General features: G+C 48.7%; 11 non-coding genes across 11 annotated transcripts; all 11 read right to left on the bottom strand.

The window, feature by feature from the left end:
• Positions 1 to 1079: 1079 nt before the first annotated feature.
• On the bottom strand, positions 1080 to 1247 carry LOC142477187 (U1 spliceosomal RNA). Its single transcript, XR_012792223.1, has one exon. It is a non-coding gene; the product is annotated as a U1 spliceosomal RNA (small nuclear RNA).
• Positions 1248 to 2510: 1263 nt separating this feature from the next.
• Positions 2511 to 2678, bottom strand: LOC142477186 (U1 spliceosomal RNA). Its single transcript, XR_012792222.1, has one exon. It is a non-coding gene; the product is annotated as a U1 spliceosomal RNA (small nuclear RNA).
• Positions 2679 to 3951: 1273 nt separating this feature from the next.
• On the bottom strand, positions 3952 to 4119 carry LOC142477185 (U1 spliceosomal RNA). Its single transcript, XR_012792221.1, has one exon. It is a non-coding gene; the product is annotated as a U1 spliceosomal RNA (small nuclear RNA).
• Positions 4120 to 5385: 1266 nt separating this feature from the next.
• LOC142477184 (U1 spliceosomal RNA) lies at positions 5386 to 5553 on the bottom strand. Its single transcript, XR_012792220.1, has one exon. It is a non-coding gene; the product is annotated as a U1 spliceosomal RNA (small nuclear RNA).
• A 1272-nt stretch (positions 5554 to 6825) lies between these two features.
• LOC142477183 (U1 spliceosomal RNA) lies at positions 6826 to 6993 on the bottom strand. The gene has a single exon (XR_012792219.1). It is a non-coding gene; the product is annotated as a U1 spliceosomal RNA (small nuclear RNA).
• Positions 6994 to 8250: 1257 nt separating this feature from the next.
• LOC142477182 (U1 spliceosomal RNA) lies at positions 8251 to 8418 on the bottom strand. The gene has a single exon (XR_012792218.1). It is a non-coding gene; the product is annotated as a U1 spliceosomal RNA (small nuclear RNA).
• Positions 8419 to 9693: 1275 nt separating this feature from the next.
• Positions 9694 to 9861, bottom strand: LOC142477216 (U1 spliceosomal RNA). The gene has a single exon (XR_012792251.1). It is a non-coding gene; the product is annotated as a U1 spliceosomal RNA (small nuclear RNA).
• Positions 9862 to 11139: 1278 nt separating this feature from the next.
• Positions 11140 to 11307, bottom strand: LOC142477215 (U1 spliceosomal RNA). Its single transcript, XR_012792250.1, has one exon. It is a non-coding gene; the product is annotated as a U1 spliceosomal RNA (small nuclear RNA).
• A 1274-nt stretch (positions 11308 to 12581) lies between these two features.
• LOC142477204 (U1 spliceosomal RNA) lies at positions 12582 to 12749 on the bottom strand. Its single transcript, XR_012792239.1, has one exon. It is a non-coding gene; the product is annotated as a U1 spliceosomal RNA (small nuclear RNA).
• Positions 12750 to 14012: 1263 nt separating this feature from the next.
• On the bottom strand, positions 14013 to 14180 carry LOC142477193 (U1 spliceosomal RNA). Its single transcript, XR_012792228.1, has one exon. It is a non-coding gene; the product is annotated as a U1 spliceosomal RNA (small nuclear RNA).
• Positions 14181 to 15457: 1277 nt separating this feature from the next.
• Positions 15458 to 15625, bottom strand: LOC142477181 (U1 spliceosomal RNA). Its single transcript, XR_012792217.1, has one exon. It is a non-coding gene; the product is annotated as a U1 spliceosomal RNA (small nuclear RNA).
• Between the last annotated feature and the right edge of the window lie 1052 nt (positions 15626 to 16677).

Here is a 16677-nt window from a genome sequence, read left to right as displayed (position 1 = left end):
CAGCAGCAGCAGCAGCAGCAGCAGCAGCAGCAGCAGCAGCAGCAGCAGCAGCAATGAATATTTGTCAAACAACATAGATCCAAGACACCCCGTCCTCCTCCCCCCCCCCCCAGAAGCGAAGCAAAGCAAAGCAAAGCAAAGCAAAGCAAAGCCAAACCAAACCCTCCCCCCCATCCAACAAGCACCCAGAGCAGCCAAGCTTCGCCGTAAGGTACTTCTTCTTAGTTTTAAAAGAAAGAAGCAATCACTTTGAACACCGCTCAGCTCTGTCATTTCAGCTGCCGGAGAGACAGGGGGACACCATATTTCTGGGGTGGCTTTCTACATCTCCCCTACCTGCTGGCACTCTCTTTTTCTGACCTCCACTGACACCTGCTGCTGCTGCTGCTGCATAAAAAGGGAGAGGTGCCCTGTCCTGCTGGCAAACGTGACACTTTGGCCCTTACCAGCATGGCTGTTTACCTGGCATTTGCATAAATATAGAAGCAAGCTAACACTGTCTGCTGCTCCATGGATAGAGATAGATAGATAGATAGATAGATAGATAGATAGATAGAGATTGTTTTTTGCACAGCTCAGCAGATAGTCTGCAATCTGTTGCTTTTAAATGCTGCTCTTTGTTACTTTGGAGCCTAGAAACTCTAGAACGTACTGTACACTCCCTTTGTGATATCATCACAGGGGGTTGTCTGGCTACAGAGACCCAGACATACCATGTAGAACTAGGGTGGGGAGGGGGTGAAATAAAAACCCCATATCATATCCTGCAAGCAAGGACCGTCCATTTTTTCAAATCCAGATTTGATTGTAAATGTGCTGTTTTTTTCATAAATATATATATACAGTACACAGTATTTGTTTCCCTATTTCCCAATCCACCTGTGAACTTATTCCTAAACGTCTGTGCAGGTACATCATTGTCATTTGTCCCTGTTTGAGATGTTGCTAGCTGGCTATTTATTGTACATGGTGCTCCTTTTTGCCAGCAGTTATTGACCATGCCCAAAGCCCAAGCAGTGGGAATAGCAGCAGCTTGTCTGAACAAACACCTGTTTCTGTTTTTTGTAACCATCCAAAAACAGGGGAGAGCGCGCACGCAGTCCCCCACTACCAGAAATTGTGCAGTCGAGTTTCCCGCATGTGGGGAAATCGCAGAGGTCAGCTAGCTCCAAGTGCAATGAGCTAGCCTCGCCCTGGGAGAGCCACCTGCTGGAGCATGGCTTAAAACTCCCCTGCCAGGTAAGTATGAGTTGCAATGGCGCGCTGGGGGCAACTAGCCCTGTCCCAGGACAACTGTCACCCTTGTGGAGAGAGCAGCTTGGTCATTGGTGCAGCAAGCAACACAGTACCTGAGGCCTAGTATCTGAGCCGCTGCAGCCAGCACCTGCAGCAAGGAGCAGCCTAGGCCATTCCATGCAAACATTTGTGCTGCAGCAGCAGCAGCAGCAGCAGCAGCAGCAGCAGCAGCAATGAATATTTGTCAAACAACATAGATCCAAGACACCCCGTCCTCCTCCCCCCCCCCCCAGAAGCGAAGCAAAGCAAAGCAAAGCAAAGCAAAGCAAAGCAAAGCCAAACCAAACCCTCCCCCCCATCCAACAAGCACCCAGAGCAGCCAAGCTTCGCCGTAAGGTACTTCTTCTTAGTTTTAAAAGAAAGAAGCAATCACTTTGAACACCGCTCAGCTCTGTCATTTCAGCTGCCGGAGAGACAGGGGGACACCATATTTCTGGGGTGGCTTTCTACATCTCCCCTACCTGCTGGCACTCTCTTTTTCTGACCTCCACTGACACCTGCTGCTGCTGCTGCTGCTGCTGCATAAAAAGGGAGAGGTGCCCTGTCCTGCTGGCAAACGTGACACTTTGGCCCTTACCAGCATGGCTGTTTACCTGGCATTTGCATAAATATAGAAGCAAGCTAACACTGTCTGCTGCTCCATGGATAGAGATAGATAGATAGATAGATAGATAGATAGATAGATAGATAGAGATTGTTTTTTGCACAGCTCAGCAGATAGTCTGCAATCTGTTGCTTTTAAATGCTGCTCTTTGTTACTTTGGAGCCTAGAAACTCTAGAACGTACTGTACACTCCCTTTGTGATATCATCACAGGGGGTTGTCTGGCTACAGAGACCCAGACATACCATGTAGAACTAGGGTGGGGAGGGGGTGAAATAAAAACCCCATATCATATCCTGCAAGCAAGGACCGTCCATTTTTTCAAATCCAGATTTGATTGTAAATGTGCTGTTTTTTTCATAAATATATATATACAGTACACAGTATTTGTTTCCCTATTTCCCAATCCACCTGTGAACTTATTCCTAAACGTCTGTGCAGGTACATCATTGTCATTTGTCCCTGTTTGAGATGTTGCTAGCTGGCTATTTATTGTACATGGTGCTCCTTTTTGCCAGCAGTTATTGACCATGCCCAAAGCCCAAGCAGTGGGAATAGCAGCAGCTTGTCTGAACAAACACCTGTTTCTGTTTTTTGTAACCATCCAAAAACAGGGGAGAGCGCGCACGCAGTCCCCCACTACCAGAAATTGTGCAGTCGAGTTTCCCGCATGTGGGGAAATCGCAGAGGTCAGCTAGCTCCAAGTGCAATGAGCTAGCCTCGCCCTGGGAGAGCCACCTGCTGGAGCATGGCTTAAAACTCCCCTGCCAGGTAAGTATGAGTTGCAATGGCGCGCTGGGGGCAACTAGCCCTGTCCCAGGACAACTGTCACCCTTGTGGAGAGAGCAGCTTGGTCATTGGTGCAGCAAGCAACACAGTACCTGAGGCCTAGTATCTGAGCCGCTGCAGCCAGCACCTGCAGCAAGGAGCAGCCTAGGCCATTCCATGCAAACATTTGTGCAGCAGCAGCAGCAGCAGCAGCAGCAGCAGCAGCAGCAGCAGCAGCAGCAGCAGCAGCAGCAATGAATATTTGTCAAACAACATAGATCCAAGACACCCCGTCCTCCTCCCCCCCCCCCCAGAAGCGAAGCAAAGCAAAGCAAAGCAAAGCAAAGCAAAGCCAAACCAAACCCTCCCCCCCATCCAACAAGCACCCAGAGCAGCCAAGCTTCGCCGTAAGGTACTTCTTCTTAGTTTTAAAAGAAAGAAGCAATCACTTTGAACACCGCTCAGCTCTGTCATTTCAGCTGCCGGAGAGACAGGGGGACACCATATTTCTGGGGTGGCTTTCTACATCTCCCCTACCTGCTGGCACTCTCTTTTTCTGACCTCCACTGACACCTGCTGCTGCTGCTGCTGCATAAAAAGGGAGAGGTGCCCTGTCCTGCTGGCAAACGTGACACTTTGGCCCTTACCAGCATGGCTGTTTACCTGGCATTTGCATAAATATAGAAGCAAGCTAACACTGTCTGCTGCTCCATGGATAGAGATAGATAGATAGATAGATAGATAGATAGATAGATAGATAGAGATTGTTTTTTGCACAGCTCAGCAGATAGTCTGCAATCTGTTGCTTTTAAATGCTGCTCTTTGTTACTTTGGAGCCTAGAAACTCTAGAACGTACTGTACACTCCCTTTGTGATATCATCACAGGGGGTTGTCTGGCTACAGAGACCCAGACATACCATGTAGAACTAGGGTGGGGAGGGGGTGAAATAAAAACCCCATATCATATCCTGCAAGCAAGGACCGTCCATTTTTTCAAATCCAGATTTGATTGTAAATGTGCTGTTTTTTTCATAAATATATATATACAGTACACAGTATTTGTTTCCCTATTTCCCAATCCACCTGTGAACTTATTCCTAAACGTCTGTGCAGGTACATCATTGTCATTTGTCCCTGTTTGAGATGTTGCTAGCTGGCTATTTATTGTACATGGTGCTCCTTTTTGCCAGCAGTTATTGACCATGCCCAAAGCCCAAGCAGTGGGAATAGCAGCAGCTTGTCTGAACAAACACCTGTTTCTGTTTTTTGTAACCATCCAAAAACAGGGGAGAGCGCGCACGCAGTCCCCCACTACCAGAAATTGTGCAGTCGAGTTTCCCGCATGTGGGGAAATCGCAGAGGTCAGCTAGCTCCAAGTGCAATGAGCTAGCCTCGCCCTGGGAGAGCCACCTGCTGGAGCATGGCTTAAAACTCCCCTGCCAGGTAAGTATGAGTTGCAATGGCGCGCTGGGGGCAACTAGCCCTGTCCCAGGACAACTGTCACCCTTGTGGAGAGAGCAGCTTGGTCATTGGTGCAGCAAGCAACACAGTACCTGAGGCCTAGTATCTGAGCCGCTGCAGCCAGCACCTGCAGCAAGGAGCAGCCTAGGCCATTCCATGCAAACATTTGTGCAGCAGCAGCAGCAGCAGCAGCAGCAGCAGCAGCAGCAGCAGCAGCAGCAGCAGCAGCAATGAATATTTGTCAAACAACATAGATCCAAGACACCCCGTCCTCCTCCCCCCCCCCCCAGAAGCGAAGCAAAGCAAAGCAAAGCAAAGCAAAGCAAAGCCAAACCAAACCCTCCCCCCCATCCAACAAGCACCCAGAGCAGCCAAGCTTCGCCGTAAGGTACTTCTTCTTAGTTTTAAAAGAAAGAAGCAATCACTTTGAACACCGCTCAGCTCTGTCATTTCAGCTGCCGGAGAGACAGGGGGACACCATATTTCTGGGGTGGCTTTCTACATCTCCCCTACCTGCTGGCACTCTCTTTTTCTGACCTCCACTGACACCTGCTGCTGCTGCTGCTGCATAAAAAGGGAGAGGTGCCCTGTCCTGCTGGCAAACGTGACACTTTGGCCCTTACCAGCATGGCTGTTTACCTGGCATTTGCATAAATATAGAAGCAAGCTAACACTGTCTGCTGCTCCATGGATAGAGATAGATAGATAGATAGATAGATAGATAGATAGATAGAGATTGTTTTTTGCACAGCTCAGCAGATAGTCTGCAATCTGTTGCTTTTAAATGCTGCTCTTTGTTACTTTGGAGCCTAGAAACTCTAGAACGTACTGTACACTCCCTTTGTGATATCATCACAGGGGGTTGTCTGGCTACAGAGACCCAGACATACCATGTAGAACTAGGGTGGGGAGGGGGTGAAATAAAAACCCCATATCATATCCTGCAAGCAAGGACCGTCCATTTTTTCAAATCCAGATTTGATTGTAAATGTGCTGTTTTTTTCATAAATATATATATACAGTACACAGTATTTGTTTCCCTATTTCCCAATCCACCTGTGAACTTATTCCTAAACGTCTGTGCAGGTACATCATTGTCATTTGTCCCTGTTTGAGATGTTGCTAGCTGGCTATTTATTGTACATGGTGCTCCTTTTTGCCAGCAGTTATTGACCATGCCCAAAGCCCAAGCAGTGGGAATAGCAGCAGCTTGTCTGAACAAACACCTGTTTCTGTTTTTTGTAACCATCCAAAAACAGGGGAGAGCGCGCACGCAGTCCCCCACTACCAGAAATTGTGCAGTCGAGTTTCCCGCATGTGGGGAAATCGCAGAGGTCAGCTAGCTCCAAGTGCAATGAGCTAGCCTCGCCCTGGGAGAGCCACCTGCTGGAGCATGGCTTAAAACTCCCCTGCCAGGTAAGTATGAGTTGCAATGGCGCGCTGGGGGCAACTAGCCCTGTCCCAGGACAACTGTCACCCTTGTGGAGAGAGCAGCTTGGTCATTGGTGCAGCAAGCAACACAGTACCTGAGGCCTAGTATCTGAGCCGCTGCAGCCAGCACCTGCAGCAAGGAGCAGCCTAGGCCATTCCATGCAAACATTTGTGCAGCAGCAGCAGCAGCAGCAGCAGCAGCAGCAGCAGCAGCAGCAGCAGCAGCAATGAATATTTGTCAAACAACATAGATCCAAGACACCCCGTCCTCCTCCCCCCCCCCCCAGAAGCGAAGCAAAGCAAAGCAAAGCAAAGCAAAGCAAAGCCAAACCAAACCCTCCCCCCCATCCAACAAGCACCCAGAGCAGCCAAGCTTCGCCGTAAGGTACTTCTTCTTAGTTTTAAAAGAAAGAAGCAATCACTTTGAACACCGCTCAGCTCTGTCATTTCAGCTGCCGGAGAGACAGGGGGACACCATATTTCTGGGGTGGCTTTCTACATCTCCCCTACCTGCTGGCACTCTCTTTTTCTGACCTCCACTGACACCTGCTGCTGCTGCTGCTGCATAAAAAGGGAGAGGTGCCCTGTCCTGCTGGCAAACGTGACACTTTGGCCCTTACCAGCATGGCTGTTTACCTGGCATTTGCATAAATATAGAAGCAAGCTAACACTGTCTGCTGCTCCATGGATAGAGATAGATAGATAGATAGATAGATAGATAGATAGATAGATAGATAGATAGAGATTGTTTTTTGCACAGCTCAGCAGATAGTCTGCAATCTGTTGCTTTTAAATGCTGCTCTTTGTTACTTTGGAGCCTAGAAACTCTAGAACGTACTGTACACTCCCTTTGTGATATCATCACAGGGGGTTGTCTGGCTACAGAGACCCAGACATACCATGTAGAACTAGGGTGGGGAGGGGGTGAAATAAAAACCCCATATCATATCCTGCAAGCAAGGACCGTCCATTTTTTCAAATCCAGATTTGATTGTAAATGTGCTGTTTTTTTCATAAATATATATATACAGTACACAGTATTTGTTTCCCTATTTCCCAATCCACCTGTGAACTTATTCCTAAACGTCTGTGCAGGTACATCATTGTCATTTGTCCCTGTTTGAGATGTTGCTAGCTGGCTATTTATTGTACATGGTGCTCCTTTTTGCCAGCAGTTATTGACCATGCCCAAAGCCCAAGCAGTGGGAATAGCAGCAGCTTGTCTGAACAAACACCTGTTTCTGTTTTTTGTAACCATCCAAAAACAGGGGAGAGCGCGCACGCAGTCCCCCACTACCAGAAATTGTGCAGTCGAGTTTCCCGCATGTGGGGAAATCGCAGAGGTCAGCTAGCTCCAAGTGCAATGAGCTAGCCTCGCCCTGGGAGAGCCACCTGCTGGAGCATGGCTTAAAACTCCCCTGCCAGGTAAGTATGAGTTGCAATGGCGCGCTGGGGGCAACTAGCCCTGTCCCAGGACAACTGTCACCCTTGTGGAGAGAGCAGCTTGGTCATTGGTGCAGCAAGCAACACAGTACCTGAGGCCTAGTATCTGAGCCGCTGCAGCCAGCACCTGCAGCAAGGAGCAGCCTAGGCCATTCCATGCAAACATTTGTGCAGCAGCAGCAGCAGCAGCAGCAGCAGCAGCAGCAGCAGCAGCAGCAGCAATGAATATTTGTCAAACAACATAGATCCAAGACACCCCGTCCTCCTCCCCCCCCCCCCAGAAGCGAAGCAAAGCAAAGCAAAGCAAAGCCAAACCAAACCCTCCCCCCCATCCAACAAGCACCCAGAGCAGCCAAGCTTCGCCGTAAGGTACTTCTTCTTAGTTTTAAAAGAAAGAAGCAATCACTTTGAACACCGCTCAGCTCTGTCATTTCAGCTGCCGGAGAGACAGGGGGACACCATATTTCTGGGGTGGCTTTCTACATCTCCCCTACCTGCTGGCACTCTCTTTTTCTGACCTCCACTGACACCTGCTGCTGCTGCTGCTGCTGCTGCATAAAAAGGGAGAGGTGCCCTGTCCTGCTGGCAAACGTGACACTTTGGCCCTTACCAGCATGGCTGTTTACCTGGCATTTGCATAAATATAGAAGCAAGCTAACACTGTCTGCTGCTCCATGGATAGAGATAGATAGATAGATAGATAGATAGATAGATAGATAGATAGAGATTGTTTTTTGCACAGCTCAGCAGATAGTCTGCAATCTGTTGCTTTTAAATGCTGCTCTTTGTTACTTTGGAGCCTAGAAACTCTAGAACGTACTGTACACTCCCTTTGTGATATCATCACAGGGGGTTGTCTGGCTACAGAGACCCAGACATACCATGTAGAACTAGGGTGGGGAGGGGGTGAAATAAAAACCCCATATCATATCCTGCAAGCAAGGACCGTCCATTTTTTCAAATCCAGATTTGATTGTAAATGTGCTGTTTTTTTCATAAATATATATATACAGTACACAGTATTTGTTTCCCTATTTCCCAATCCACCTGTGAACTTATTCCTAAACGTCTGTGCAGGTACATCATTGTCATTTGTCCCTGTTTGAGATGTTGCTAGCTGGCTATTTATTGTACATGGTGCTCCTTTTTGCCAGCAGTTATTGACCATGCCCAAAGCCCAAGCAGTGGGAATAGCAGCAGCTTGTCTGAACAAACACCTGTTTCTGTTTTTTGTAACCATCCAAAAACAGGGGAGAGCGCGCACGCAGTCCCCCACTACCAGAAATTGTGCAGTCGAGTTTCCCGCATGTGGGGAAATCGCAGAGGTCAGCTAGCTCCAAGTGCAATGAGCTAGCCTCGCCCTGGGAGAGCCACCTGCTGGAGCATGGCTTAAAACTCCCCTGCCAGGTAAGTATGAGTTGCAATGGCGCGCTGGGGGCAACTAGCCCTGTCCCAGGACAACTGTCACCCTTGTGGAGAGAGCAGCTTGGTCATTGGTGCAGCAAGCAACACAGTACCTGAGGCCTAGTATCTGAGCCGCTGCAGCCAGCACCTGCAGCAAGGAGCAGCCTAGGCCATTCCATGCAAACATTTGTGCAGCAGCAGCAGCAGCAGCAGCAGCAGCAGCAGCAGCAGCAGCAGCAGCAGCAGCAGCAATGAATATTTGTCAAACAACATAGATCCAAGACACCCCGTCCTCCTCCCCCCCCCCCCAGAAGCGAAGCAAAGCAAAGCAAAGCAAAGCAAAGCCAAACCAAACCCTCCCCCCCATCCAACAAGCACCCAGAGCAGCCAAGCTTCGCCGTAAGGTACTTCTTCTTAGTTTTAAAAGAAAGAAGCAATCACTTTGAACACCGCTCAGCTCTGTCATTTCAGCTGCCGGAGAGACAGGGGGACACCATATTTCTGGGGTGGCTTTCTACATCTCCCCTACCTGCTGGCACTCTCTTTTTCTGACCTCCACTGACACCTGCTGCTGCTGCTGCTGCTGCTGCATAAAAAGGGAGAGGTGCCCTGTCCTGCTGGCAAACGTGACACTTTGGCCCTTACCAGCATGGCTGTTTACCTGGCATTTGCATAAATATAGAAGCAAGCTAACACTGTCTGCTGCTCCATGGATAGAGATAGATAGATAGATAGATAGATAGATAGATAGATAGATAGATAGAGATTGTTTTTTGCACAGCTCAGCAGATAGTCTGCAATCTGTTGCTTTTAAATGCTGCTCTTTGTTACTTTGGAGCCTAGAAACTCTAGAACGTACTGTACACTCCCTTTGTGATATCATCACAGGGGGTTGTCTGGCTACAGAGACCCAGACATACCATGTAGAACTAGGGTGGGGAGGGGGTGAAATAAAAACCCCATATCATATCCTGCAAGCAAGGACCGTCCATTTTTTCAAATCCAGATTTGATTGTAAATGTGCTGTTTTTTTCATAAATATATATATACAGTACACAGTATTTGTTTCCCTATTTCCCAATCCACCTGTGAACTTATTCCTAAACGTCTGTGCAGGTACATCATTGTCATTTGTCCCTGTTTGAGATGTTGCTAGCTGGCTATTTATTGTACATGGTGCTCCTTTTTGCCAGCAGTTATTGACCATGCCCAAAGCCCAAGCAGTGGGAATAGCAGCAGCTTGTCTGAACAAACACCTGTTTCTGTTTTTTGTAACCATCCAAAAACAGGGGAGAGCGCGCACGCAGTCCCCCACTACCAGAAATTGTGCAGTCGAGTTTCCCGCATGTGGGGAAATCGCAGAGGTCAGCTAGCTCCAAGTGCAATGAGCTAGCCTCGCCCTGGGAGAGCCACCTGCTGGAGCATGGCTTAAAACTCCCCTGCCAGGTAAGTATGAGTTGCAATGGCGCGCTGGGGGCAACTAGCCCTGTCCCAGGACAACTGTCACCCTTGTGGAGAGAGCAGCTTGGTCATTGGTGCAGCAAGCAACACAGTACCTGAGGCCTAGTATCTGAGCCGCTGCAGCCAGCACCTGCAGCAAGGAGCAGCCTAGGCCATTCCATGCAAACATTTGTGCAGCAGCAGCAGCAGCAGCAGCAGCAGCAGCAGCAGCAGCAGCAGCAGCAGCAGCAGCAGCAATGAATATTTGTCAAACAACATAGATCCAAGACACCCCGTCCTCCTCCCCCCCCCCCCAGAAGCGAAGCAAAGCAAAGCAAAGCAAAGCAAAGCCAAACCAAACCCTCCCCCCCATCCAACAAGCACCCAGAGCAGCCAAGCTTCGCCGTAAGGTACTTCTTCTTAGTTTTAAAAGAAAGAAGCAATCACTTTGAACACCGCTCAGCTCTGTCATTTCAGCTGCCGGAGAGACAGGGGGACACCATATTTCTGGGGTGGCTTTCTACATCTCCCCTACCTGCTGGCACTCTCTTTTTCTGACCTCCACTGACACCTGCTGCTGCTGCTGCTGCTGCTGCATAAAAAGGGAGAGGTGCCCTGTCCTGCTGGCAAACGTGACACTTTGGCCCTTACCAGCATGGCTGTTTACCTGGCATTTGCATAAATATAGAAGCAAGCTAACACTGTCTGCTGCTCCATGGATAGAGATAGATAGATAGATAGATAGATAGATAGATAGATAGATAGATAGAGATTGTTTTTTGCACAGCTCAGCAGATAGTCTGCAATCTGTTGCTTTTAAATGCTGCTCTTTGTTACTTTGGAGCCTAGAAACTCTAGAACGTACTGTACACTCCCTTTGTGATATCATCACAGGGGGTTGTCTGGCTACAGAGACCCAGACATACCATGTAGAACTAGGGTGGGGAGGGGGTGAAATAAAAACCCCATATCATATCCTGCAAGCAAGGACCGTCCATTTTTTCAAATCCAGATTTGATTGTAAATGTGCTGTTTTTTTCATAAATATATATATACAGTACACAGTATTTGTTTCCCTATTTCCCAATCCACCTGTGAACTTATTCCTAAACGTCTGTGCAGGTACATCATTGTCATTTGTCCCTGTTTGAGATGTTGCTAGCTGGCTATTTATTGTACATGGTGCTCCTTTTTGCCAGCAGTTATTGACCATGCCCAAAGCCCAAGCAGTGGGAATAGCAGCAGCTTGTCTGAACAAACACCTGTTTCTGTTTTTTGTAACCATCCAAAAACAGGGGAGAGCGCGCACGCAGTCCCCCACTACCAGAAATTGTGCAGTCGAGTTTCCCGCATGTGGGGAAATCGCAGAGGTCAGCTAGCTCCAAGTGCAATGAGCTAGCCTCGCCCTGGGAGAGCCACCTGCTGGAGCATGGCTTAAAACTCCCCTGCCAGGTAAGTATGAGTTGCAATGGCGCGCTGGGGGCAACTAGCCCTGTCCCAGGACAACTGTCACCCTTGTGGAGAGAGCAGCTTGGTCATTGGTGCAGCAAGCAACACAGTACCTGAGGCCTAGTATCTGAGCCGCTGCAGCCAGCACCTGCAGCAAGGAGCAGCCTAGGCCATTCCATGCAAACATTTGTGCAGCAGCAGCAGCAGCAGCAGCAGCAGCAGCAGCAGCAGCAGCAGCAGCAGCAGCAGCAGCAATGAATATTTGTCAAACAACATAGATCCAAGACACCCCGTCCTCCTCCCCCCCCCCCCAGAAGCGAAGCAAAGCAAAGCAAAGCAAAGCAAAGCCAAACCAAACCCTCCCCCCCATCCAACAAGCACCCAGAGCAGCCAAGCTTCGCCGTAAGGTACTTCTTCTTAGTTTTAAAAGAAAGAAGCAATCACTTTGAACACCGCTCAGCTCTGTCATTTCAGCTGCCGGAGAGACAGGGGGACACCATATTTCTGGGGTGGCTTTCTACATCTCCCCTACCTGCTGGCACTCTCTTTTTCTGACCTCCACTGACACCTGCTGCTGCTGCTGCTGCTGCTGCATAAAAAGGGAGAGGTGCCCTGTCCTGCTGGCAAACGTGACACTTTGGCCCTTACCAGCATGGCTGTTTACCTGGCATTTGCATAAATATAGAAGCAAGCTAACACTGTCTGCTGCTCCATGGATAGAGATAGATAGATAGATAGATAGATAGATAGATAGATAGATAGAGATTGTTTTTTGCACAGCTCAGCAGATAGTCTGCAATCTGTTGCTTTTAAATGCTGCTCTTTGTTACTTTGGAGCCTAGAAACTCTAGAACGTACTGTACACTCCCTTTGTGATATCATCACAGGGGGTTGTCTGGCTACAGAGACCCAGACATACCATGTAGAACTAGGGTGGGGAGGGGGTGAAATAAAAACCCCATATCATATCCTGCAAGCAAGGACCGTCCATTTTTTCAAATCCAGATTTGATTGTAAATGTGCTGTTTTTTTCATAAATATATATATACAGTACACAGTATTTGTTTCCCTATTTCCCAATCCACCTGTGAACTTATTCCTAAACGTCTGTGCAGGTACATCATTGTCATTTGTCCCTGTTTGAGATGTTGCTAGCTGGCTATTTATTGTACATGGTGCTCCTTTTTGCCAGCAGTTATTGACCATGCCCAAAGCCCAAGCAGTGGGAATAGCAGCAGCTTGTCTGAACAAACACCTGTTTCTGTTTTTTGTAACCATCCAAAAACAGGGGAGAGCGCGCACGCAGTCCCCCACTACCAGAAATTGTGCAGTCGAGTTTCCCGCATGTGGGGAAATCGCAGAGGTCAGCTAGCTCCAAGTGCAATGAGCTAGCCTCGCCCTGGGAGAGCCACCTGCTGGAGCATGGCTTAAAACTCCCCTGCCAGGTAAGTATGAGTTGCAATGGCGCGCTGGGGGCAACTAGCCCTGTCCCAGGACAACTGTCACCCTTGTGGAGAGAGCAGCTTGGTCATTGGTGCAGCAAGCAACACAGTACCTGAGGCCTAGTATCTGAGCCGCTGCAGCCAGCACCTGCAGCAAGGAGCAGCCTAGGCCATTCCATGCAAACATTTGTGCAGCAGCAGCAGCAGCAGCAGCAGCAGCAGCAGCAGCAGCAGCAGCAGCAGCAGCAGCAATGAATATTTGTCAAACAACATAGATCCAAGACACCCCGTCCTCCTCCCCCCCCCCCCAGAAGCGAAGCAAAGCAAAGCAAAGCAAAGCAAAGCCAAACCAAACCCTCCCCCCCATCCAACAAGCACCCAGAGCAGCCAAGCTTCGCCGTAAGGTACTTCTTCTTAGTTTTAAAAGAAAGAAGCAATCACTTTGAACACCGCTCAGCTCTGTCATTTCAGCTGCCGGAGAGACAGGGGGACACCATATTTCTGGGGTGGCTTTCTACATCTCCCCTACCTGCTGGCACTCTCTTTTTCTGACCTCCACTGACACCTGCTGCTGCTGCTGCTGCTGCTGCATAAAAAGGGAGAGGTGCCCTGTCCTGCTGGCAAACGTGACACTTTGGCCCTTACCAGCATGGCTGTTTACCTGGCATTTGCATAAATATAGAAGCAAGCTAACACTGTCTGCTGCTCCATGGATAGAGATAGATAGATAGATAGATAGATAGATAGATAGAGATTGTTTTTTGCACAGCTCAGCAGATAGTCTGCAATCTGTTGCTTTTAAATGCTGCTCTTTGTTACTTTGGAGCCTAGAAACTCTAGAACGTACTGTACACTCCCTTTGTGATATCATCACAGGGGGTTGTCTGGCTACAGAGACCCAGACATACCATGTAGAACTAGGGTGGGGAGGGGGTGAAATAAAAACCCCATATCATATCCTGCAAGCAAGGACCGTCCATTTTTTCAAATCCAGATTTGATTGTAAATGTGCTGTTTTTTTCATAAATATATATATACAGTACACAGTATTTGTTTCCCTATTTCCCAATCCACCTGTGAACTTATTCCTAAACGTCTGTGCAGGTACATCATTGTCATTTGTCCCTGTTTGAGATGTTGCTAGCTGGCTATTTATTGTACATGGTGCTCCTTTTTGCCAGCAGTTATTGACCATGCCCAAAGCCCAAGCAGTGGGAATAGCAGCAGCTTGTCTGAACAAACACCTGTTTCTGTTTTTTGTAACCATCCAAAAACAGGGGAGAGCGCGCACGCAGTCCCCCACTACCAGAAATTGTGCAGTCGAGTTTCCCGCATGTGGGGAAATCGCAGAGGTCAGCTAGCTCCAAGTGCAATGAGCTAGCCTCGCCCTGGGAGAGCCACCTGCTGGAGCATGGCTTAAAACTCCCCTGCCAGGTAAGTATGAGTTGCAATGGCGCGCTGGGGGCAACTAGCCCTGTCCCAGGACAACTGTCACCCTTGTGGAGAGAGCAGCTTGGTCATTGGTGCAGCAAGCAACACAGTACCTGAGGCCTAGTATCTGAGCCGCTGCAGCCAGCACCTGCAGCAAGGAGCAGCCTAGGCCATTCCATGCAAACATTTGTGCAGCAGCAGCAGCAGCAGCAGCAGCAGCAGCAGCAGCAGCAGCAGCAGCAGCAGCAGCAGCAGCAATGAATATTTGTCAAACAACATAGATCCAAGACACCCCGTCCTCCTCCCCCCCCCCCCAGAAGCGAAGCAAAGCAAAGCAAAGCAAAGCAAAGCCAAACCAAACCCTCCCCCCCATCCAACAAGCACCCAGAGCAGCCAAGCTTCGCCGTAAGGTACTTCTTCTTAGTTTTAAAAGAAAGAAGCAATCACTTTGAACACCGCTCAGCTCTGTCATTTCAGCTGCCGGAGAGACAGGGGGACACCATATTTCTGGGGTGGCTTTCTACATCTCCCCTACCTGCTGGCACTCTCTTTTTCTGACCTCCACTGACACCTGCTGCTGCTGCTGCTGCTGCTGCATAAAAAGGGAGAGGTGCCCTGTCCTGCTGGCAAACGTGACACTTTGGCCCTTACCAGCATGGCTGTTTACCTGGCATTTGCATAAATATAGAAGCAAGCTAACACTGTCTGCTGCTCCATGGATAGAGATAGATAGATAGATAGATAGATAGATAGATAGATAGATAGAGATTGTTTTTTGCACAGCTCAGCAGATAGTCTGCAATCTGTTGCTTTTAAATGCTGCTCTTTGTTACTTTGGAGCCTAGAAACTCTAGAACGTACTGTACACTCCCTTTGTGATATCATCACAGGGGGTTGTCTGGCTACAGAGACCCAGACATACCATGTAGAACTAGGGTGGGGAGGGGGTGAAATAAAAACCCCATATCATATCCTGCAAGCAAGGACCGTCCATTTTTTCAAATCCAGATTTGATTGTAAATGTGCTGTTTTTTTCATAAATATATATATACAGTACACAGTATTTGTTTCCCTATTTCCCAATCCACCTGTGAACTTATTCCTAAACGTCTGTGCAGGTACATCATTGTCATTTGTCCCTGTTTGAGATGTTGCTAGCTGGCTATTTATTGTACATGGTGCTCCTTTTTGCCAGCAGTTATTGACCATGCCCAAAGCCCAAGCAGTGGGAATAGCAGCAGCTTGTCTGAACAAACACCTGTTTCTGTTTTTTGTAACCATCCAAAAACAGGGGAGAGCGCGCACGCAGTCCCCCACTACCAGAAATTGTGCAGTCGAGTTTCCCGCATGTGGGGAAATCGCAGAGGTCAGCTAGCTCCAAGTGCAATGAGCTAGCCTCGCCCTGGGAGAGCCACCTGCTGGAGCATGGCTTAAAACTCCCCTGCCAGGTAAGTATGAGTTGCAATGGCGCGCTGGGGGCAACTAGCCCTGTCCCAGGACAACTGTCACCCTTGTGGAGAGAGCAGCTTGGTCATTGGTGCAGCAAGCAACACAGTACCTGAGGCCTAGTATCTGAGCCGCTGCAGCCAGCACCTGCAGCAAGGAGCAGCCTAGGCCATTCCATGCAAACATTTGTGCAGCAGCAGCAGCAGCAGCAGCAGCAGCAGCAGCAGCAGCAGCAGCAGCAGCAGCAGCAGCAATGAATATTTGTCAAACAACATAGATCCAAGACACCCCGTCCTCCTCCCCCCCCCCCCAGAAGCGAAGCAAAGCAAAGCAAAGCAAAGCCAAACCAAACCCTCCCCCCCATCCAACAAGCACCCAGAGCAGCCAAGCTTCGCCGTAAGGTACTTCTTCTTAGTTTTAAAAGAAAGAAGCAATCACTTTGAACACCGCTCAGCTCTGTCATTTCAGCTGCCGGAGAGACAGGGGGACACCATATTTCTGGGGTGGCTTTCTACATCTCCCCTACCTGCTGGCACTCTCTTTTTCTGACCTCCACTGACACCTGCTGCTGCTGCTGCTGCTGCTGCATAAAAAGGGAGAGGTGCCCTGTCCTGCTGGCAAACGTGACACTTTGGCCCTTACCAGCATGGCTGTTTACCTGGCATTTGCATAAATATAGAAGCAAGCTAACACTGTCTGCTGCTCCATGGATAGAGATAGATAGATAGATAGATAGATAGATAGATAGATAGATAGATAGATAGATAGAGATTGTTTTTTGCACAGCTCAGCAGATAGTCTGCAATCTGTTGCTTTTAAATGCTGCTCTTTGTTACTTTGGAGCCTAGAAACTCTAGAACGTACTGTACACTCCCTTTGTGATATCATCACAGGGGGTTGTCTGGCTACAGAGACCCAGACATACCATGTAGAACTAGGGTGGGGAGGGGGTGAAATAAAAACCCCATATCATATCCTGCAAGCAAGGACCGTCCATTTTTTCAAATCCAGATTTGATTGTAAATGTGCTGTTTTTTTCATAAATATATATATACAGTACAC

Source organism: Ascaphus truei, unplaced genomic scaffold (genome assembly GCF_040206685.1).
Source record: "Ascaphus truei isolate aAscTru1 unplaced genomic scaffold, aAscTru1.hap1 HAP1_SCAFFOLD_2049, whole genome shotgun sequence".
NCBI classification, from domain to species: Eukaryota; Metazoa; Chordata; class Amphibia; order Anura; family Ascaphidae; genus Ascaphus; species Ascaphus truei.
The sequence above is the reverse complement of the archived record's forward strand: the minus strand, read 5'-3'. Positions and strand labels throughout refer to the sequence as shown.